This window comes from Pleurodeles waltl, chromosome 4_2 (assembly GCF_031143425.1).
Source record: "Pleurodeles waltl isolate 20211129_DDA chromosome 4_2, aPleWal1.hap1.20221129, whole genome shotgun sequence".
NCBI classification, from domain to species: Eukaryota; Metazoa; Chordata; class Amphibia; order Caudata; family Salamandridae; genus Pleurodeles; species Pleurodeles waltl.
This window is the reverse complement of record NC_090443.1, coordinates 56,383,725-56,407,378: the sequence shown is the minus strand read 5'-3', so window position 1 is coordinate 56,407,378 and position 23,654 is coordinate 56,383,725.

The window sequence follows — 23,654 nt, the reverse complement described above, 5'->3', positions numbered from 1 at the left end:
TAGCCTTTTTACTTAGAAGAAAAAAGGGGGGGTTATATGGTAGAAACTAGCAAGGCAATTCACACAGTCACGGCAAAAATGAATTAAAAAAAACACCACTTTAAAAGAGGCCAGGCTGCCTGAAACACAGAGAGTCCACTGTAAAACAGACAGAGGTGGTTGAAATAAACACTTTTGAAAAATAATACTATTTACCCAGAAAGGTCTCGGGGCTCCTTACCTAGATCTTTTTGCAATCCTTGAATACTGGACTGTAACAGGACACAGGGGAGATGCAGAGGCTCACAAAATGGAGGTGGCTGTCTTGGGATTCCTTCCACAAACTTAAGGGGCCATAGCAGATGTGGGGGGTCGGGGCTCAGGTTCAACAGGGACTCAGGGAGCCAATCAGCTAAGTCCAGTCCCTGTGGTCAGGGTAAAGGCAACTGCTGCTCTATTCAGAGTCTCCTTGGATACAGACAGGTTGAATCCACACTTCCAAGCTAGCAGAGTCTACTTTCCAGGTAAGGGAGAGATTGTTTAAAAAACAAACACTGGAATACTGCTAGGAGTGCACTCTGAAATCGGGCTTTTTTAAAGGCAAAAAAACAGGGGGGCAGACAGTTTTGACGCACCATTTAAATCACAGAAACAGATTAAAACAGTCTCCTAAAAACACACTCTGCAAGATGTATGTAGCCTTTTTACTTAGAAGAAAAAAAGGGGGGGTTATATTCCACAAACTAGCAATGCAATTCTCACAGTCACGGCAAAAATGAATTAAAAAAAACACCACTTTAAAAGAGGCCAGGCTGCCTGAAACACAGAGAGTCCACAGTAAAACAGACACAGGTAGCTGAAATAAACACTTTTGAAAAATAATACTATTTACCCAAAAAAATTCTGGGCTCCTTACCTAGATCTTTATGCAATCCTTGAACACTGGACTGTATCAGGACACCGGGGAGATGTAGAGGCTCACAAAATGGAGGTGGCTGTCTTGGGATTCCTTCCACTAACTTAAGGGGCCAGAGCAGGTGTGGGGGGGCGGGGCTCAGGTGCAACAGGGACTCAGGGAGCCAATAGGCTAAGTCCAGTCCCTGTGGTCAGGGGGAAAGGCAACTGCTGCCCTATTCAGTATCTCCTTGGATACAGACAGGCTGAATCCACACTTCCAAGCTAGCAGAGTCTACTATCCAGGTAAGGGAGAGATTGTTTAAGAAACAAACACAGGAATACTGCTGGGCTCCCACTCTGAAATCAGGCTTTTTTAAAGGCGAAAAATCAGGGGGGCAGACAGTTTTTAAGCACAATTTAAATCACAGAAACAGATTCAAACAGTCTCCTAAAAACACACTCTGCAAGATGTACGTAGCCTTTTTACTTAGAAGAAAAAAGGGGGGGTTATATGGTAAAAACTAGCAAGGCAATTCACACAGTCACGGCAAAAACTAATTTAAAAAAAACACCACTTTAAACGAGGCCAGGCTGCCTGAAACACAGAGAGTCCACAGTAAAACAGACACAGGTAGCTGAAATAAACACTTTTGAAATATAATACTATTTACCCAAAAAATCTCCGGGCTCCGTACCGAGATCTTTTTCCAATCCTTGAACACTGGACTGTATCAGGACACAAGGGAGATGCAGAGGCTCACAAAATGGAGGTGGCTGTGTTGGGCTTCCCTCTACAAACTTACGAGGCCAGAGCAGGTGTGGGGGGTGGGGCTCAGGTGCAAAAGGGACTCAGGGAGCCAATCAGCTAAGTCCAGTCCCTGTGGTCAGGGGGAAAGGCAACTGCTGCTCTATTCAGTATCTCCTTGGATACAGACAGGCTGAATCCACACTTCCAAGCTAGCAGAGTCTACTTTCCAGGCAAGGGAGAGATTGTTTATTAAACAAACACTGGAATACTGCTGGGCGCGCACTCTGAAATCAGGCTTTTTTGAAGGCAAAAAAAACAGGGGGGCAGACAGTTTTTAAGCACAATTTAAATCACAGAAACAGATTAAAACATTCTCCTAAAAACACACTCTGCAAGATGTATGTAGCCTTTTTACTTAGAAGAAAAAAGGGGGGGGGGTTACATGGTACAAACTAGCAAGGCAATTCACACAGTCACGGCAAAAATGAATTAAAAAAAAAAAACACTTTAAAAGAGGCCAGGCTGCCTGAAACACAGAGAGTCCACGGTAAAACAGACAGAGGTGGCTGAAATAAACACTTTTGAAAAATAATACTATTTACCCAGAAAAGTCTCTGGGCTCCTTACCTAGATCTTTTTGCAATCCCTGAACACTGGACTGTATCAGGACACAAGGGAAATGCAGTGGCTCACAAAATGGAGGTGGCTGTGTTGGGCTTCCCTCTACAAACTTACAGGGCCAGAGCAGGTGTGGGGGGTGGGGCTCAGGTGCCAAAGGGACTCAGGGAGCCAATCAGCTAAGTCCAGTCCCTGTGGTCAGGAGGAAAGGCAACTGCTGCTCTATTCAGTATCTCCTTGGATACAGACAGGCTGAATCCACACTTCCAAGCTAGCAGAGTCTACTTTCCAGGCAAGGGAGAGATTGTTTAATAAACAAACACTGCAATACTGCTGGGCGCGCACTCTGAAATCGGGCTTTTTTGAAGGCAAAAAAAACAGGGGGGCATACAGTTTTTAAGCACAATTTAAATCACAGAAACAGATTAAAACAGTCTCCTAAAAACACACTCTGCAAGATGTATGTAGCCTTTTTACTTAGCAGAAAAAAGCGGGGGTTATATGGTACAAACTAGCAAGGCAATTCACACAGTCATGGCAAAAATGAATTTAAAAAAAAAACCACTTTAGAAGAGGCCAGGCTGCCTGAAACACAGAGAGTCCACAGTAAAACAGAGACAGGTAGCTGAAATAAACACTTTTGAACAAACAATACTATTAACCAAGAAAAATCTCCGGGCTCCTTACCTAGGTCTTTTTGCAGTCCCTGAACACTAGGCTGTATCAGGACACAGGGGAGATGCAGAGGCTCACAAAATGGAGGTGGCTGTCTTGGGATTCCTTCCTCAAACTTAAGGGGCCAGAGCAGGTGTGGGGGGGCGGGGCTCAGGTGCAACAGGGACTCAGGGAGCCAATCAGCTAAGTCCAGTCCCTGTGGTCAGGGGGAAAGGCAACTGCTGCTCTATTCAGTATCTCCTTGGATACAGACAGGCAAAATCCACACTTCCAAGCTAGCAGAGTCTACTTTTCAGGCAAGGGAGAGATTGTTTAAGAAACAAACACTGGAATACTGCTGGGAGTGCACTCTGAAATCGGACTTTTTTAAAGGCAAAAAAACAGGGGGGCAGACAGTTTTTAAGCACAATTTAAATCACAGAAACAGATTAAAACAGTCTCCTAAAAACACACTCTGCAAGATGTAAGTAGCCTTTTTACTTAGAAGAAAAAAGGGGGCGTTATATGGTACAAACTAGCAAGGCAATTCACACAGTCACGGCACAAATGAATGTAAAAAAAAAACACCACTTTAAACGAGGCCAGGCTGCCTGAAACATAGAGAGTCCACAGTAAAACAGACACAGGTAGCTGAAATATACACTTTTGAAATATAATACTATTTGCCCAAAAAATCTCTGGGTTCCGTACCTAGATCTTTTTGCAATCCTTGAACACTGGACTGTATCAGGACAAAAGGGAGATGCAGAGGCTCACAAAATGGAGGTGGCTGTGTTGGGCTTCCCTCTACAAACTTACGGGGCCAGAACAGTTGTGGGGGAGTGGGGCTCAGGTGCAAAAGGGACTCAGGGAGCCAATCAGCTAAGTCCAGTCCCTGTGGTCAGGGGGAAAGGCAACTGCTGCTCTATTCAGTATCTCCTTGGATACAGACAGGCTGAATGCACACTTCCAAGCTAGCAGAGTCTACTTTCCAGGCAAGGGAGGGATTGTTTAATAAACAAACACTGGAATACTGCTGGGCGCGCACTCTGAAATCAGGCTTTTTTGAAGGCAAAAAAAACACGGGGCAGACAGTTTTTAAGCACAATTTAAATCACAGTAACAGATTAAAACATTCTCCTAAAAACACACTCTGCAAGATGTATGTAGCCTTTTTACTTAGAAGAAAAAAGGGGGGGTTATATGGTACAAACTAGCAAGGCAATTCACACAGTCACGGCAAAAATGAATTAAAAAAACACCACTTTAAAAGAGGCCAGGCTGCCTGAAACACAGAGAGTCCACTGTAAAACAGACAGAGGTGGCTGAAATAAACACTTTTGAAAAATAATACTATTTACCCAGAAAGGTCTCGGGGCTCCTTACCTAGATCTTTTTGCAATCCTTGAATACTGGACTGTAACAGGACACAGGGGAGATGCAGAGGCTCACAAAATGGAGGTGGCTGTCTTGGGATTCCTTCCACAAACTTAAGGGGCCATAGCAGATGTGGGGGGTCGGGGCTCAGGTTCAACAGGGACTCAGGGAGCCAATCAGCTAAGTCCAGTCCCTGTGGTCAGGGTAAAGGCAACTGCTGCTCTATTCAGAGTCTCCTTGGATACAGACAGGCTGAATCCACACTTCCAAGCTAGCAGAGTCTACTTTCCAGGTAAGGGAGAGATTGTTTAAAAAACAAACACTGGAATACTGCTGGGAGTGCACTCTGAAATCGGGCTTTTTTAAAGGCAAAAAAACAGGGGGGCAGACAGTTTTTACGCACAATTTAAATCACAGAAACAGATTAAAACAGTCTCCTAAAAACACACTCTGCAAGATGTATGTAGCCTTTTTACTTAGAAGAAAAAAAGGGGGGGTTATATTCCACAAACTAGCAATGCAATTCACACAGTCACGGCAAAAAATGAATAAAAAAAAACACCACTTTAAACGAGGCCAGGCTGCCTGAAACACAGAGAGTCCACAGTAAAACAGACACAGGTAGCTGAAATAAACACTTTTGAAAAATAATACTATTTACCCAAAAAAATTCTGGGCTCCTTACCTAGATCTTTATGCAATCCTTGAACACTGGACTGTATCAGGACACCGGGGAGATGTAGAGGCTCACAAAATGGAGGTGGCTGTCTTGGGCTTCCTTCCACTAACTTAAGGGGCCAGAGCAGGTGTGGGGGGGCGGGGCTCAGGTGCAACAGGGACTCAGGGAGCCAATAGGCTAAGTCCAGTCCCTGTGGTCAGGGGGAAAGGCAACTGCTGCCCTATTCAGTATCTCCTTGAATACAGACAGGCTGAATCCACACTTCCAAGCTAGCAGAGTCTACTATCCAGGTAAGGGAGAGATTGTTTAAGAAACAAACACAGGAATACTGCTGGGCTCCCACTCTGAAATCAGGCTTTTTTAAAGGCGAAAAATCAGGGGGGCAGACAGTTTTTAAGCACAATTTAAATCACAGAAACAGATTCAAACAGTCTCCTAAAAACACACTCTGCAAGATGTACGTAGCCTTTTTACTTAGAAGAAAAAAGGGGGGGTTATATGGTAAAAACTAGCAAGGCAATTCACACAGTCACGGCAAAAACGAATTAAAAAAAAACACCACTTTAAACGAGGCCAGGCTGCCTGAAACACAGAGAGTCCACAGTAAAACAGACACAGTTGGCTGAAATAAACACTTTTGAAATATAATACTATTTACCCAAAAAATCTCCGGGCTCCGTACCGAGATCTTTTTCCAATCCTTGAACACTGGACTGTATCAGGACACAAGGGAGATGCAGAGGCTCACAAAATGGAGGTGGCTGTGTTGGGCTTCCCTCTACAAACTTACGGGGCCAGAGCAGGTGTGGGGGGTGGGGCTCAGGTGCAAAAGGGACTCAGGGAGCCAATCAGCTAAGTCCAGTCCCTGTGGTCAGGGGGAAAGGCAACTGCTGCTCTATTCAGTATCTCCTTGGATACAGACAGGCTGAATCCACACTTCCAAGCTAGCAGAGTCTACTTTCCAGGCAAGGGAGAGATTGTTTATTAAACAAACACTGGAATACTGCTGGGCGCGCACTCTGAAATCAGGCTTTTTTGAAGGCAAAAAAAACAGGGGGGCAGACAGTTTTTAAGCACAATTTAAATCACAGAAACAGATTAAAACATTCTCCTAAAAACACACTCTGCAAGATGTATGTAGCCTTTTTACTTAGAAGAAAAAAGGGGGGGGTTATATGGTACAAACTAGCAAGGCAATTCACACAGTCACGGCAAAAATGAATTAAAACAAAAAACACTTTAAAAGAGGCCAGGCTGCCTGAAACACAGAGAGTCCACGGTAAAACAGACAGAGGTGGCTGAAATAAACACTTTTGAAAAATAATACTATTTACCCAGAAAAGTCTCTGGGCTCCTTACCTAGATCTTTTTGCAATCCCTGAACACTGGACTGTATCAGGACACAAGGGAGATGCAGTGGCTCACAAAATGGAGGTGGCTGTGTTGGGCTTCCCTCTACAAACTTACAGGGCCAGAGCAGGTGTGGGGGGTGGGGCTCAGGTGCCAAAGGGACTCAGGGAGCCAATCAGCTAAGTCCAGTCCCTGTGGTCAGGGGGAAAGGCAACTGCTGCTCTATTCAGTATCTCCTTGGATACAGACAGGCTGAATCCACACTTCCAAGCTAGCAGAGTCTACTTTCCAGGCAAGGGAGAGATTGTTTAATAAACAAACACTGCAATACTGCTGGGCGCGCACTCTGAAATCGGGCTTTTTTGAAGGCAAAAAAAACAGGGGGGCATACAGTTTTTAAGCACAATTTAAATCACAGAAACAGATTAAAACAGTCTCCTAAAAACACACTCTGCAAGATGTATGTAGCCTTTTTACTTAGCAGAAAAAAGCGGGGGTTATATGGTACAAACTAGCAAGGCAATTCACACAGTCATGGCAAAAATGAATTAAAAAAAAAAACCACTTTAGAAGAGGCCAGGCTGCCTGAAACACAGAGAGTCCACAGTAAAACAGAGACAGGTAGCTGAAATAAACACTTTTGAACAAACAATACTATTAACCAAGAAAAATCTCCGGGCTCCTTACCTAGGTCTTTTTGCAATCCCTGAACACTAGGCTGTATCAGGACACAGGGGAGATGCAGAGGCTCACAAAATGGAGGTGGCTGTCTTGGGATTCCTTCCACAAACTTAAGGGGCCAGAGCAGGTGTGGGGGGGCGGGGCTCAGGTGCAACAGGGACTCAGGGAGCCAATCAGCTAAGTCCAGTCCCTGTGGTCAGGGGGAAAGGCAACTGCTGCTCTATTCAGTATCTCCTTGGAAACAGACAGGCAAATTCCACACTTCCAAGCTAGCAGAGTCTACTTTCCAGGCAAGGGAGAGATTGTTTAAGAAACAAACACTGGAATACTGCTGGGAGTGCACTCTGAAATCGGACTTTTTTAAAGGCAAAAAAACAGGGGGGCACACAGTTTTTAAGCACAATTTAAATCACAGAAACAGATTAAAACAGTCTCCTAAAAACACACTCTGCAAGATGTAAGTAGCCTTTTTACTTAGAAGAAAAAAGGGGGCGTTATATGGTACAAACTAGCAAGGCAATTCACACAGTCACGGCAAAAATGAATGTAAAAAAAAACACCACTTTAAACGAGGCCAGGCTGCCTGAAACATAGAGAGTCCACAGTAAAACAGACACAGGTAGCTGAAATAAACACTTTTGAAATATAATACTATTTGCCCAAAAAATCTCTGGGTTCCGTACCTAGATCTTTTTGCAATCCTTGAACACTGGACTGTATCAGGACAAAAGGGAGATGCAGAGGCTCACAAAATGGAGGTGGCTGTGTTGGGCTTCCCTCTACAAACTTACGGGGCCAGAACAGTTGTGGGGCAGTGGGGCTCAGGTGCAAAAGGGACTCAGGGAGCCAATCAGCTAAGTCCAGTCCCTGTGGTCAGGGGGAAAGGCAACTGCTGCTCTATTCAGTATCTCCTTGGATACAGACAGGCTGAATGCACACTTCCAAGCTAGCAGAGTCTACTTTCCAGGCAAGGGAGGGATTGTTTAATAAACAAACACTGGAATACTGCTGGGCATGCACTCTGAAATCAGGCTTTTTTGAAGGCAAAAAAAACACGGGGGCAGACAGTTTTTAAGCACAATTTAAATCACAGAAACAGATTAAAACATTCTCCTAAAAACACACTCTGCAAGATGTATGTAGCCTTTTTACTTAGAAGAAAAAAGGGGGGGTTATATGGTACAAACTAGCAAGGCAATTCACACAGTCACGGCAAAAATGAATTAAAAAAACACCACTTTAAAAGAGGCCAGGCTGCCTGAAACACAGAGAGTCCACTGTAAAACAGACAGAGGTGGCTGAAATAAACACTTTTGAAAAATAATACTATTTACCCAGAAAGGTCTCGGGGCTCCTTACCTAGATCTTTTTGCAATCCTTGAATACTGGACTGTAACAGGACACAGGGGAGATGCAGAGGCTCACAAAATGGAGGTGGCTGTCTTGGGAATCCTTCCACAAACTTAAGGGGCCATAGCAGATGTGGGGGGTCGGGGCTCAGGTTCAACAGGGACTCAGGGAGCCAATCAGCTAAGTCCAGTCCCTGTGGTCAGGGTAAAGGCAACTGCTGCTCTATTCAGAGTCTCCTTGGATACAGACAGGCTGAATCCACACTTCCAAGCTAGCAGAGTCTACTTTCCAGGTAAGGGAGAGATTGTTTAAAAAACAAACACTGGAATACTGCTGGGAGTGCACTCTGAAATCGGGCTTTTTTAAAGGCAAAAAAACAGGGGGGCAGACAGTTTTAACGCACAATTTAAATCACAGAAACAGATTAAAACAGTCTCCTAAAAACACACTCTGCAAGATGTATGTAGCCTTTTTACTTAGAAGAAAAAAAGGGGGGGTTATATTCCACAAACTAGCAATGCAATTCACACAGTCACGGCAAAAATGAATTAAAAAAAACACCACTTTAAACGAGGCCAGGCTGCCTGAAACACAGAGAGTCCACAGTAAAACAGACACAGGTAGCTGAAATAAACACTTTTGAAAAATAATACTATTTACCCAAAAAAATTCTGGGCTCCTTACCTAGATCTTTATGCAATCCTTGAACACTGGACTGTATCAGGACACCGGGGAGATGTAGAGGCTCACAAAATGGAGGTGGCTGTCTTGGGCTTCCTTCCACTAACTTAAGGGGCCAGGGCAGGTGTGGGGGGGCGGGGCTCAGGTGCAACAGGGACTCAGGGAGCCAATAGGCTAAGTCCAGTCCCTGTGGTCAGGGGGAAAGGCAACTGCTGCCCTATTCAGTATCTCCTTGGATACAGACAGGCTGAATCCACACTTCCAAGCTAGCAGAGTCTACTATCCAGGTAACGGGGAGATTGTTTAAGAAACAAACACAGGAATACTGCTGGGCTCCCGCTCTGAAATCAGGCTTTTTTAAAGGTGAAAAATCAGGGGGGCAGACAGTTTTTAAGCACAATTTAAATCACAGAAACAGATTCAAACAGTCTCCTAAAAACACACTCTGCAAGATGTACGTAGCCTTTTTACTTAGAAGAAAAAAGGGGGGGTTATATGGTCAAAACTAGCAAGGCAATTCACACAGTCACGGCAAAAACGAATTAAAAAAAAACACCACTTTAAACGAGGCCAGGCTGCCTGAAACACAGAGAGTCCACAGTAAAACAGACACAGGTAGCTGAAATAAACACTTTTGAAATATAATACTATTTACCCAAAAAATCTCCGGGCTCCGTACCGAGATCTTTTTCCAATCCTTGAACACTGGACTGTATCAGGACACAAGGGAGATGCAGAGGCTCACAAAATGGAGGTGGCTTTGTTGGGCTTCCCTCTACAAACTTACGGGGCCAGAGCAGGTGTGGGGGGTGGGGCTCAGGTGCAAAAGGGACTCAGGGAGCCAATCAGCTAAGTCCAGTCCCTGTGGTCAGGGGGAAAGGCAACTGCTGCTCTATTCAGTATCTCCTTGGATACAGACAGGCTGAATCCACACTTCCAAGCTAGCAGAGTCTACTTTCCAGGCAAGGGAGAGATTGTTTATTAAACAAACACTGGAATACTGCTGGGCGCGCACTCTGAAATCAGGCTTTTTTGAAGGCAAAAAAAACAGGGGGGCAGACAGTTTTTAAGCACAATTTAAATCACAGAAACAGATTAAAACATTCTCCTAAAAACACACTCTGCAAGATGTATGTAGCCTTTTTACTTAGAAGAAAAAAGGGGGGGAGTTATATGGTACAAACTAGCAAGGCAATTCACACAGTCACGGCAAAAATGAATTAAAAAAAAAAACACTTTAAAAGAGGCCAGGCTGCCTGAAACACAGAGAGTCCACGGTAAAACAGACAGAGGTGGCTGAAATAAACACTTTTGAAAAATAATACTATTTACCCAGAAAAGTCTCTGGGCTCCTTACCTAGATCTTTTTGCAATTCTTGAATACTGGACTGTAACAGGACACAGGGGAGATGCAGAGGCTCACAAAATGGAGGTGGCTGTCTTGGGCTTCCTTCCACAAACTTAAGGGGCCAGAGCAGATGTGGGGGGTCGGGGCTCAGGTGCAACGGGGACTCAGAGGGCCAATCAGCTAAGTCCAGTCCCTGTGGTCAGGGGAAAGGCAACTGCTGCTCTATTCAGAGTCTCCTTGGATACAGACAGGCTGAATCCACACTTCCAAGCTAGCAGAGTCTACTTTCCAGGTAAGGGAGAGATTGTTTAATAAACAAACACTGGAATACTGCTGGGAGTGCACTCTGAAATCGGGCTTTTTTAAAGGCAAAAAAACAGGAGGCAGACAGTTTTTAAGCACAATTTAAATCACAGAAACAGATTAAAACAGTCTCCTAAAAACACACTCTGCAAGATGTATGTAGCCTTTTTACTTAGAAGAAAAAAAGGGGGGGGTTATGTGCCACAAACTAGCAAGGCAATTCACACAGTCATGGCAAAAACAAATTTAAAAAAATACACCACTTTAGAAGAGGCCAGGCTGCCTGAAATACAGAGAGTCCACAGTAAAACAGAGACAGGTAGCTGAAATAAACACTTTTGAAATATAATACTATTTACCCAAAAAATCTCCGGGCTCCGTACCTAGATCTTTTTCCAATCCTTGAACACTGGACTGTATCAGGACACAAGGGAGATGCAGAGGCTCACAAAATGGAGGTGGCTGTGTTGGGCTTCCCTCTACAAACTTACGGGGCCAGAGCAGGTGTGTGGGTGGGGCTCAGGTGCAAAAGGGACTCAGGGAGCCAATCAGGTAAGTCCAGTCCCTGTGGTCAGGGGGAAAGGCAACTGCTGCTCTATTCAGTATCTCCTTGGATACAGACAGGCTGAATCCACACTTCCAAGCTAGCAGAGTCTACTTTCCAGGCAAGGGAGAGATTGTTTAATAAACAAACACTGGAATACTGCTGGGCGCGCACTCTGAAATAGGGCTTTTTTGAAGGCAAAAAAAACAGGGGGGCAGACAGTTTTTAAGCACAATTTAAATCACAGAAACAGATTAAAACATTCTCCTAAAAACACACTCTGCAAGATGTATGTAGCCTTTTTACTTAGAAGAAAAAAAGGGGGGGTTATATGCCACGAACTAGCAAGGCAATTCACACAGTCAAGGCAAAAACGAATTTTAAAAAAAACACCACTTTAACCGAGGCCAGGCTGCCTGAAACATAGAGAGTCCACTGTAAAACAGACACAGGTAGCTGAAATAAACACTTTTGAAAAATAATACTATTTACCCCAAAATCTCCGGGCTCCTTACCTAGATCTTTTTGCAATCCTTGAATACTGGACTGTATCAGAACACAGGGTAGATGCAGAGGCTCACAAAATGGAGGTGGCTGTCTTGGGCTTCCTTCCACAAACTTAAGGGGCCAGAGCAGGTGTGGGGGGTCGGGCTCAGGTGCAACAGGGACTCAGGGAGCCAATCAGCTAAGTCCAGTCCCTGTGGTCAGGGGGAAAGGCAACTGCTGCTCCATTCAGTATCTCCTTGGATACAGACAGGCTGAATGCACACTTCCAAGCTAGCAGAGTCTACTTTCCAGGCAAGGGAGAGATTGTTTAAGAAACAAACACTGAAATCGGGCTTTTTTGAAGGCAAAAAAAACAGGCGGGCAGACAGTTTTTAAGTACAATTTAAATCACAGAAACAGATTAAAACATTCTCCTAAAAACACACTCTGCAAGATGTATGTAGCCTTTTTACTTAGAAGAAAAAAGGGGGGGGTTATATGGTACAAACTAGCACGGCAATTCACACAGTCATGGCAAAAATGAATTAAAAAAAAAAACACTTTAAAAGAGGCCAGGCTGCCTGAAACACAGAGAGTCCACGGTAAAACAGACAGAGGTGGCTGAAATAAACACTTTTGAAAAATAATACTATTTACCCAGAAAAGTCTCTGGGCTCCTTACCTAGATCTTTTTGCAATCCTTGAATACTGGACTGTAACAGGACACAGGGGAGATGCAGAGGCTCACAAAATGGAGGTGGCTGTCTTGGGCTTCCTTCCACAAACTTAAGGGGCCAGAGCAGATGTGGGGGTCGGGGCTCAGGTGCAACGGGGACTCAGAGAGCCAATCAGCTAAGTCCAGTCCCTGTGGTCGGGGGAAAGGCAACTGCTGCTCTATTCAGAGTCTCCTTGGATACAGACAGGCTGAATCCACACTTCCAAGCTAGCAGAGTCTACTTTCCAGGTAAGGGAGAGATTGTTTAAAAAACAAACACTGGAATACTGCTGGGAGTGCACTCTGAAATCGGGCTTTTTAAAGGGAAAAAAACAGGGGGGCAGACAGTTTTTAAGCACAATTTAAATCACAGAAACAGATTAAAACAGTCTCCTAAAAACACACTCTGCAAGATGTATGTAGCCTTTTTACTTAGAAGAAAAAAAGGGGGGGTTATGTGCCACAAACTAGCAAGGCAATTCACACAGTCATGGCAAAAACGAATAAAAAAAAAATACACCACTTTAGAAGAGTCCAGGATGCCTGAAACACAGAGAGTCCACAGTAAAACAGAGACAGGTAGCTGAAATAAACACTTTTGAACAAACAATACTATTAACCAAGAAAAATCTCCGGGCTCCTTACCTACGTCTTTTTGCAATCCCTGAACACTAGGCTGTATCAGGACACAGGAGAGATGCAGAGGCTCACAAAATGGAGGTGGCTGTCTTGGCCTTCCCACCACAAACTTAAGGGGCCAGAGCAGATGTGGGGGGTCGGGGCTCAGGTGCAACAGAGACTCAGGGAGCCAATAGGCTAAGTCCAGTCCCTGTGGTCAGGGGGAAAGGCAACTGCTGCTCTATTCAGTATCTCCTTGGATACAGACAGGCTGAATCCACACTTCCAAGCTAGCAGAGTCTACTTCCCAGGTAAGGGAGAGATTGTTTAAGAAACAAACACTGGAATACTGCTGGGCTCCCACTATGAAATCAGGCTTTTTTAAAGGCAAAAAATCAGGGGGCAGACAGTTTTTAAGCACAATTTAAATCACAGAAACAGACTAAAACAGTCTCCTAAAAACACGCTCTGCAAGATGTAAGTAGCCTTTTTACTTAGAAGAAAAAAGGGGGCGTTATATGGTACAAACTAGCAAGGGAATTCACACAGTCACAGCAAAAACGAATAAAAAAAAAACACCACTTTAAACGAGGCCAGGCTGCCTGAAACACAGAGAGTCCACAGTAAAACAGACACAGGTAGCTGAAATAAACACTTTTGAAATATAATACTATTTACCCAAAAAATCTCCGGGCTCCGTACCTAAATCTTTTTGCAACCCTTGAACACTGGACTGTATCAGGACACAAGGGAGATGCAGAGGCTCACAAAATGGAGGTGGCTGTGTTGGGCTTCCCTCTACAAACTTACGGGGCCAGAACAGTTGTTGGGGAGTGGGGCTCAGGTGCAAAAGGGACTCAGGTAGCCAATCAGCTAAGTCCAGTCCCTGTGGTCAGGGGGAAAGGCAACTGCTGCTCTATTCAGTATCTCCTTGGATACAGACAGGCTGAATCCACACTTCCAAGCTAGCAGAGTCTACTTTCCAGGCAAGGGAGAGATTGTTTAATAAACAAACACTGGAATACTGCTGGGCGCGCACTCTGAAATCGGGCTTTTTTGAAGGCAAAACAAACAGGGGGTCAGACAGTTTTTATGCACAATTTAAATCACAGAAACAGATTAAAACATTCTCCTAAAAACACACTCTGCAAGATGTATGTAGCCTTTTTACTTAGAAGAAAAAAGGGGGGGTTATATAATACAAACTAGCAAGGCAATTCACACAGTCACGGCAAAAATGAATTAAAAAAAAAACACCACTTTAAAAGAGGCCAGGCTGCCTGAAACACAGAGAGTCCACGGTAAAACAGACAGAGGTGGCTGAAATAACCACTTTTGAAAAATAATACTATTTACCCAGAAAGGTCTCTGGGCTCCTTACCTAGATCTTTTTGCAATCCTTGAATACTGGACTGTAACAGGACACAGGGGAGATGCAGAGGCTCACAAAATGGAGGTTGCTGTCTTGGGCTTCCTTCCACAAACTTAAGGGGCCAGAGCAGATGGGGGGGGGGGTCGGGGCTCAGGTGCAACAGGGACTCAGGGAGCCAATCAGCTAAGTCCAGTCCCTGTGGTCGGGGCAAAGGAAACTGCTGCTCTATTCAGAGTCTCCTTGGATACAGACAGGCTGAATCCACACTTCCAAGCTAGCAGAGTCTACTTTCCAGGTAAGGGAGAGATTGTTTAAGAAACAAACACTGGAATACTGCTGGGAGCGCACTCTAAAATTGCGCTTTTTTAAAAGCAAAGAAACAGGGGGGCAGACAGTTTTTAAGCACAATTTAAATCACAGAAACAGATTAAAACATTCTCCTAAAAACACACTCTGCAAGATGTATGTAGCCTTTTTACTTGGAAGAAAAAAAGGGGGGGTTATATGCCACAAACTAGCAAGGCAATTCACACAGTCACGGCAAAAACGAATTAAAAAAAAAACACCACTTTAAACGAGGCCAGGCTGCCTGAAACATAGAGAGTCCACAGTAAAACAGACACAGGTAGCTGAAATAAACACTTTTGAGCAAATAATACTATTTACCCAGAAAAATCTCCGGACTCCTTAACTAGGTCTTTTTGCAATCCTTGAACACTGAGCTGTATCAGGACACAGGGGAGATGCAGAGGCTCACAAAATCGAGGTGGCTGTCTTGGGCATCCCTCCACAAACTTAAGGGGCCAGAGCAGGTGTGGGGGGCGGGGCTCAGGTGCAACAGGGACTCAGGGAGCCAATCAGCTAAGTCCAGTCCCTGTGGTCAGGGAAAAGGCAACTGTGGCTCCACTCAGAATCTCCTTGGATACAGACAGGCTGAATCCACACTTCCAAGCTAGCAGAGTCTACGTTCCAGGTAAGGGAGAGATTGCTAAAGAAACAAACACTGGAATACTGCTGGACTTGCACTCTGAAATCAGGCTATTTAAAGGCACACAAACAGGGGGGCAGACAGTTTTTAAGCACAATTTAAATCGCAGAAACAGATTAAAACAGTCTCCTAAAAACACACTCTGCAAGATGTATGTAGCCTTTTTACTTAGAAAAAAGGGGGGGTGGTTATGTGCCAAAAACTAGCAAGGCAATTCACACAGTCACGGCAAAAATGAATAAAAAAAAACACCACTTTAAAAGAGGCCAGTCTGCCTGAAAAACAGAGAGTCCACAGCAAAATCGAGGTGGCTGTCTTGGGCATCCCTCCACAAACTTAAGGGGCCAGAGCAGGTGTGGGGGGCGGGGATCAGGTGCAACAGGGACTCAAGGAGTCAATCAGCTAAGTCCAGTCCCTGTGGTCAGGGGGAAAGGCAACTGCTGCTCTATTCAGAGTCTCCTTGGAAACAGACAGGCTGAATCCACACTTCCAAGCTAGCAGAGATTACTTTTCAGGTAAGGGAGAGATTGTTTAAGAAACAAACACTGGAATACTGCTGGGCGCGCTCTCTGAAAGCGGGCTTTTTTAAAGGCAAAAAAATGGGGGGGCAACTGTTTTAATCTGTTTCTGTGATTTAAACTGTGCTTAAAAACTGTCTGCCACACTGTTTTTTTGCCTTTAAAAAGCCCGATTTCAAACAGAGGGCAGACAGTTTTTAAGCACAATTTAAATCACAGAAACAGATTAAAACAATCTCCTAAATCACACTCCGCAAGATGTAAGTAGCCTTTTTACTCAGAAGAAAAAAAGGGGGGGGGTTATGTGCCACAAACTAGCAAGGCAATTCACACAGTCACGGCAAAAACGAATTTAAAAAAAACACCACTTTAAAAGAGGCCAGGCTGCCTGAAACACAGAGAGTCCACATTAAAAGAGACACAGGTAGCTGAAATAAACACTTTTGAGCAAATAATACTATTTACCCAGATAAATCTCAGGGCTCCTTACCTAGGTCTTTTTGCAATCCTTGAACACTGGGCTGTATGAGGACACAGGGGAGATGCAGAGGCTCACAAAATGGAGGTGGCTGTCTTGGGCTTCCCTCCACAAACTTAAGGTGCCAGAGCAGGTGTGGGGGGGGCGGCGTTCAGGTGCAACAGGGACTCAGGTAGCCAATCATCTAAGTCCAGTCCCTGTGGTCAGGGGGAAAGACAACTGCTGCCCTATTCAGAATCTCCTTGGATACAGACAGGCTGCATCTACACTTCCAAGCTAGCAGAGTCTACTTTCCAGGTGAGGGAGAGATTGTTTCAGAAACAAACACTGGAATACTGCTGGGCGCGTACTCTGAAAGCAGGCTTTTGAAAGGCAAACAAACAGGGGGCAGACAGTTTTCAAGCACAATTTAAATCACAGAAACAGATTAAAACAGTCTCCTAAAAACACATTCTGCAAGATGTAAGTAGCCTTTTTACTCAGAAGAAAAAAAAGGGGGGGGGTTATGTGCCACAAACTAGCAAGGCGATTCACACAGTCAAGGCAAAAACGAATTTAAAAAAAACCACCACTTTAAAAGAGGCCAGGCTGCCTGAAACACAGAGAGTCCACAGTAAAAGAGACACAGGTAGCTGAAATAAACACTTTTGAACAAATAATACTATTTACCCAGAAAAATCTCAGGGCTCCTTACCTAGGTCTTTTTGCAATCCTTGAACACTGGGCTGTATCAGGACACAAGGGAGATGCAGAGGCTCACAAAATGGAGGTGGCTGTCTTGGGCTTCCCTCCACAAACTTAAGCTGCCAGAGCAGGTGTGGGGGGGTGGGGCTCAGGTGGAACAGGGACTCAGGGAACCAATCAGCTAAGTCCAGTCCCCGTAGTCAGGGGGAAAGGCAACTGCTGCTCTATTCAGAATCTCAATGGATACAGACAGGCTGAATCCACACTTCAAAGGTAGCAGAGTCTACTTTCCAGGTAAGGGAGAGATTGTTTAAAAAACAAACACTGGAATACTGCTGGGCGCGCACTCTGAAATCGGACTTTTTAAAAGCAAACAAACAGGGGGGGCAGACATTTTTTAAGCACAATTTAAATCACCCAAACAGATTAAAACAGTCTCCTAAAAACACACTCTGCAAGATGTATGTAGTCTTTTTACTTAGAAGAAAAAAAGGGGGGTTGGTTATGTGCCTCAAACTAGCAAGGCAATTCACAAAGTCACAGCAAAAACAAATAAAAAATAAACAATTTAAAAGAGAGGCCAGGCTGCCTGAAACACAGAGAGACCACAGTAAAACAGACACAGGTAGCTGAAATAAACACTTTTGAACAAATAATACTATTTACCTTGAAAAATCTCTGGGCTCCTTACCTAGGTCTTTTTGCAATCCTTGAACACTGGGCTGTATCAGGACACAAGGGAGATGCAGAGGCTCACAAAATGGAGGTGGCTGTCTTGGGCTTCCCTCCACAAACTTAAGCTGACAGAGCAGGTGTGGGGGGGTGGGGCTCAGGTGGAACAGGGACTCAGGGAACCAATCAGCTAAGTCCAGTCCCCGTAGTCAGGGGGAAAGGCAACTGCTGCTCTATTCAGAATCTCAATGGATACAGACAGGCTGAATCCACACTTCAAATGTAGCAGAGTCTACTTTCCAGGTAAGGGAGAGATTGTTTAAAAAACAAACACTGGAATACTCCTGGGCGCGCACTCTGAAATCGGACTTTTTAAAAGCAAACAAAGAGGGGGGCAGACATTTTTTAAGCACAATTTAAATCACCCAAACAGATTAAAACAGTCTCCTAAAAACACACTCTGCAAGATGTAAGTAGCCTTTTTACTCAGAAGAAAAAAAGGGGGGGTTATGTGCCACAAACTAGCAAGGCAATTCACACAGTCACGGTAAAAAACGAATTAAAACAATAAAACACCTTTTTAAAAGAGGCCAGGCTGCCTCAAACACAGAGGGGGTTATTCTAACTTTGGAGGAGGTGTTAATCCATCCCAAAAGTGACGGAAAAGTGATGGATTTACCACCAGCCGTATTACGAGTCCATTATATCCTATGGAACTCGTAATACGGCTGGTGGTATATCCGTCACTTTACCGTCACTTTTGGGACGGATTAACACTCCTCCAAAGTTAGAATAACTCCCAGAGAGTCCACAGTAAGAGACACAGGTAGCTGAAATAAACACTTTTGAACAAATAGTACTATTTACCCAGAAAAATCTGAGGGCTCCTTACCTAGGTCTTTTTGCAATCCTTGAACACTGGGCTGTATCAGGACACAGGGGAGATGCAGAGGCTCACAAAATGGAGGTGGCTGTCTTGGGCTTCCCTCCACAAACTTAAGGGGCTAGAGCAGGTGTGGGGGGGTGGGACTCAGTTGCAACAGGGACTCAGGGAGCCAATCAGCTAAGTCCAGTCCCTGTGGTCAGGGGGAAAGGCAACTGCTGCTCTATTCAGAATCTCCATGGATACAGACAGGCTGAATCCACACTTCAAAGGTAGCAGAGTCTGCTTTCCAGGTAAGGGAGAGGTTGTTAAGAAAAAAACACTGGAATACTGCTGGGCTCCCACTATGAAATCAGGCTTTTTTAAAGGCAAAAAATCAGGGGGCAGACAGTTTTTAAGCACAATTTAAATCACAGAAACAGATTAAAACAGTCTCCTAAAAAAACACTCTGCAAGATGTAAGTAGCCTTTTTACTTAGAAGAAAAAAGGGGTGGGGGTTATGTGCCACAAGCTAGCAAGGCAATTCACACAGTCACGGCAAAAACTAATTTAAAGAAAAACACCACTTTAAAAGAGGCCAGGCTGCCTGAAACACAGAGAATCCACAGTAAAAGAGACACAGGTAACTGAAATAAACACTCTTGAACAAATAATGCTATTTACCCAGATAAATCTCAGGGCTCCTTACCTAGGTCTTTTTGCAATCCTTGAACACTGGGCTGTATCAGGACACAGAGGAGATGCAGAGGCTCACAAAATGGATGTGGCTGTCTTGGGCTTCCCTCCACAAAGTTAAGGCACCAGAGCAGGTGTGGGGGGGCCGGGTTCAGGTGCAACAGGGACTCAGGTAGCCAATCAGCTAAGTCCAGTCCCTGTGGTCAGGGGGAAAGGCAACTGCTGCCCTATTCAGAATCTCCTTGGATACAGACAGGCTGAATCCACACTTCCAAGCTAGCAGAGTCTACTTTCCAGGTGAGGGAGAGATTGTTTCAGAAACAAACACTGGAATACTGCTGGGCGCGGACACTGAAAGCGGGCTTTTTAAAGGCAAACAAACAGGGGGCAGACAGTGTTTAAGTACAATTTAAATCACAGAAACAGATTAAAACAGTTTCCTAAAAAAATACTCTGCAAGATTTAAGTAGCCTTTTTACTTAGAAGAAAAAAAGGGGGGGGTATGTGCCACAAACTAGCAAGGCAATTCACACAGTCACTGCAAAAATGAATTAAACAAAAAACACCACTTTAAAAGAGGCCAGGCTGCCTGAAACACAGAGAGTCCACAGTAAAAGAGACACAGGTAGCTGCAATAAACACTTTTGAACAAATAATACCATTTACCAGAAAATCTCAGGGAGCCTTACCTAGGTCTTTTTGCAATCCTTGAACACTGGGCTGTATCAGGACACAAGGGAGATGCAGAGGCTCACAAAATGGAGGTGGCTGTCTTGGGCTTCCCTCCACAAACTTAAGGGGCCAGAGCAGGTGTGGGGGGCGGGAATCAGTTGCAACAGGGACTCAGGGAGCCAATCAGCTAAGTCCAGTCCCTGTGGTAAGGGGGAAAGACATCTGCTGCCCTATTCAGAATCTCCTTGGATACAGACAGGCTGAATCCACACTTCCAAGCTAGCAGAGTCTACTTTCCAGGTGAGGGAGAGATTGTTTCAGAAACAAACACTGGAATACTGCTGGGCGCGTACTCTGAAAGCAGGCTTTTTAAAGGCAAACAAACAGGGGGGCAGACAGTTTTCAAGCACAATTTAAATCACAGAAACAGATTAAAACAGTCTCCTAAAAACACACTCTGCAAGATGTAAGTAGCCTTTTTACTCAGAAGAAAAAAGGGGGGGGTTATGTGCCACAAACTAGCAAGCCAATTCACACAGTCACGGCAAAAACAAATAAAAAAAAACCACCACTTTAAAAGAGGCCAGGCTGCCTGAAACACAGAGAGTCCACAGTAAAAGAGACACAGGTAGCTGAAATAAACACTTTTGAACAAATAATACTATTTACCCAGAAAAATCTCAGGGCTCCTTACCTAGGTCTTTTTGCAATCCTTGAACACTGGGCTGTATCAGGTCACAAGGGAGATGCAGAGGCTCACAAAATGGAGGTGGCTGTCTTGAGCTTCCCTCCACAAACTTAAGGGGCCAGAGCAGGTGTGGGGGGGCGGGGCTCAGGTGCAACAGGGACTCAGGGACCCAACCAGCTAAGTCCAGTCCCTGTGGTCAGGGGGAAAGGCAACTGCTGCTCTATTCAGAATCTCCATGGATACACACAGGCTGAATCCACACTTCCAAGCTAGCAGAGTCTACTTTCCAGGTAAGGGAGAGATTGTTAAGAAACAAACACTGGAATACTGCTGGGAGCGCACTCTGAAATCGGGCTTTTTTAAAGGCAAAAAAACAGGGGGGCAGACAGTTTTTAAGCACAATTTAAATCACAGAAACAGATTAAAAACGTCTCCTAAAAACACACTCTGCAAGATGTATGTAGCCTTTTTACTAAGAAGAAAAAAAGGGGGGGGTTATGTGCCACAAACTAGCAAGGCAATTCACACAGTCACGGCAAAAACTAATTTAAAGAAAAACACCACTTTAAAAGAGGCCAGGCTGCCTGAAACACAGAGAGTCCACAGTAAAAGAGACACAGGTAGCTGAAATAAACACTTTTGAACAAATAGTACTATTTACCAAGAAAAATCTCACGGCTCCTTACCTAGGTCTTTTTGCAATCCTTGAACACTGGGCTGTATCAAGACACAGGGGAGATGCAGAGGCTCACAAAATGGAGGTGGCTGTGTTGGGCTTCCCTCCACAAACTTAAGGGGCCAGAGCCGGTGTGGGGGGCGGGACTCAGGTTCAACAGGGACTCAGGGAGCCAATCAGCTAAGTCCAGTCCCTGTGGTCAGGGGGAAAGGCAACTGCTGCTCTATTCAGAATCTCCATGGATACAGACAGGCTGAATCCACACTTCAAAGGTAGCAGAATCCACTTTCCAGGTAAGGGAGAGATTGTTAAGAAACAAACACTGGAATACTGCTGGGCGCGCACTCTGAAAGCGGGCTTTTTAAAGGCAAACAACCAGGGGGGCAGACAGTTTTTAAGTACAATTTAAATCACAGAAACAGATTAAAATAGTCTCCTAAAAAAACACTCTGCAAGCTGTAAGTAGCCTTTTTACTTAGAAGAAAAAGGGAGGGGGGTTATGTGCCACAAATTAGAAAGGCAATTCACACAGTCACAGCAAAAACTAATTTAAAGAAAAACACCACTTTAAAAGAGGCCAGGCTGCTTGAAACACAGAGAGTCCACAGTAAAAGAGACACAGGTACCTGAAATAAAAACTTTTGAACAAATAATACTATTTACCCAGATAAATCTCAGGGCTCCTTACCTAGGTCTTTTTTGCAATCCTTGAACACTGGGCTGTATCAAGACACAGGGGAGATGCAGAGGCTCACAAAATGGAGGTAGCTGTCTTGGGCTTCCCTCCACAAAGTTAAGGTGCCAGAGCAGGTGTGGGGGGGCCGGGTTCAGGTGCAACAGGGACTCAGGTAGCCAATCAGCTAAGTCCAGTCCCTGTGGTCAGGGGGAAAGGCAACTGCTGCCCTATTCAGAATCTCCTTGGATACAGACAGGCTGAATCCACACTTCCAAGCTAGCAGAGTCTACTTTCCAGGTGAGTTAGAGATTGTTTCAGAAACAAACACTGGAATACTGCTGGGCGCGCACACTGAAAGCGGGCTTTTTAAAGGCAAATAAATAGGGGGGCAGACAGTTTTTAAGTACAATTTAAATCACAGAAACAGATTAAAACAGTCTCCTAAAAAAACACTCTGCAAGATTTAAGTAGCCTTTTTACTTAGAAGAAAAAAATGGGGGGGTTTATGTGCCACAAACTAGCAAGGCAATTCACACAGTCACTGCAAAAACTAATATAAAGAAAAACACCACTTTAAAAGAGGCCTTGCTGCCTGAAACACAGAGAGTCCACAGTGAAAGAGACACAGGTAGCTGATATAAACACTTTTGAACAAATAATACTATTTACCCAGAAAAATCTCAGGGCTCCTTACCTAGGTCTTTTTGCAATCCTTGAACACTGGGCTGTATCAGGACACAAGGGAGATGCAGAGGCTCACAAAATGGAGGTGTCTGTCTTGGGCTTCCCTCCACAAACTTAAGCTGCCAGAGCAGGTGTGGGGGGGTGGGCTCAGGTGCAACAGGGACTCAGGGAGCCAATCAGCTAAGTCCAGTCCCTGTAGTCAGGGGGAAAGGCAACTGCTGCTCTATTCAGAATCTCAATGGATACAGACAGGCTGAATCCACACTTCAAAGGTAGCAGAGTCTACTTTCCAGGTAAGGGAGAGATTGTTTAAAAAACAAACACTGGAATACTGCTGGGCGCGCACTCTGAAATCGGACTTTTTAAAAGCAAACAAACAGGGGGGCAGACATTTTTTAAGCACAATTTAAATCACCCAAACAGATTAAAACAGTCTCCTAAAAACACACTAAAGATGTATTTAGCCTTTTTACTTAGAAGAAAAAAGAGGGGGGGGGGGATATGTGCCACAAATTAGCAAGGCAATTCACACAGTCACGGCAAAAACTAATTTAAAGAAAAACACCACTTTAAAAGGGGCCAGGCTGCCTGAAACACAGAGAATCCACAGTAAAAGAGACACAGGTAGCTGAAATAAACACTTTTGAACAAATAATACTATTTACCCAGATAAATCTCAGGGCTCCTTACCTAGGTCTTTTTGCAATCCTTGAACACTGGGCTGTATCAGGACACAGAGGAGATGCAGAGGGTCACAAAATGGATGTGGCTGTCTTGGGCTTCCTTCCACAAACTTAATGGGCCAGATCAGGTGTGGGGGCGGGCCTCAAGTGCAACAGGGACTCAGGGAGCCAATCAGCTAAGTCCAGTCCCTGTGGTCAGGGGGAAAGGCAACTGCTGCTCTATTTAGAATCTCCTTTGATACAGACAGGTTGAATCCACACTTCCAAGCTAGCAGA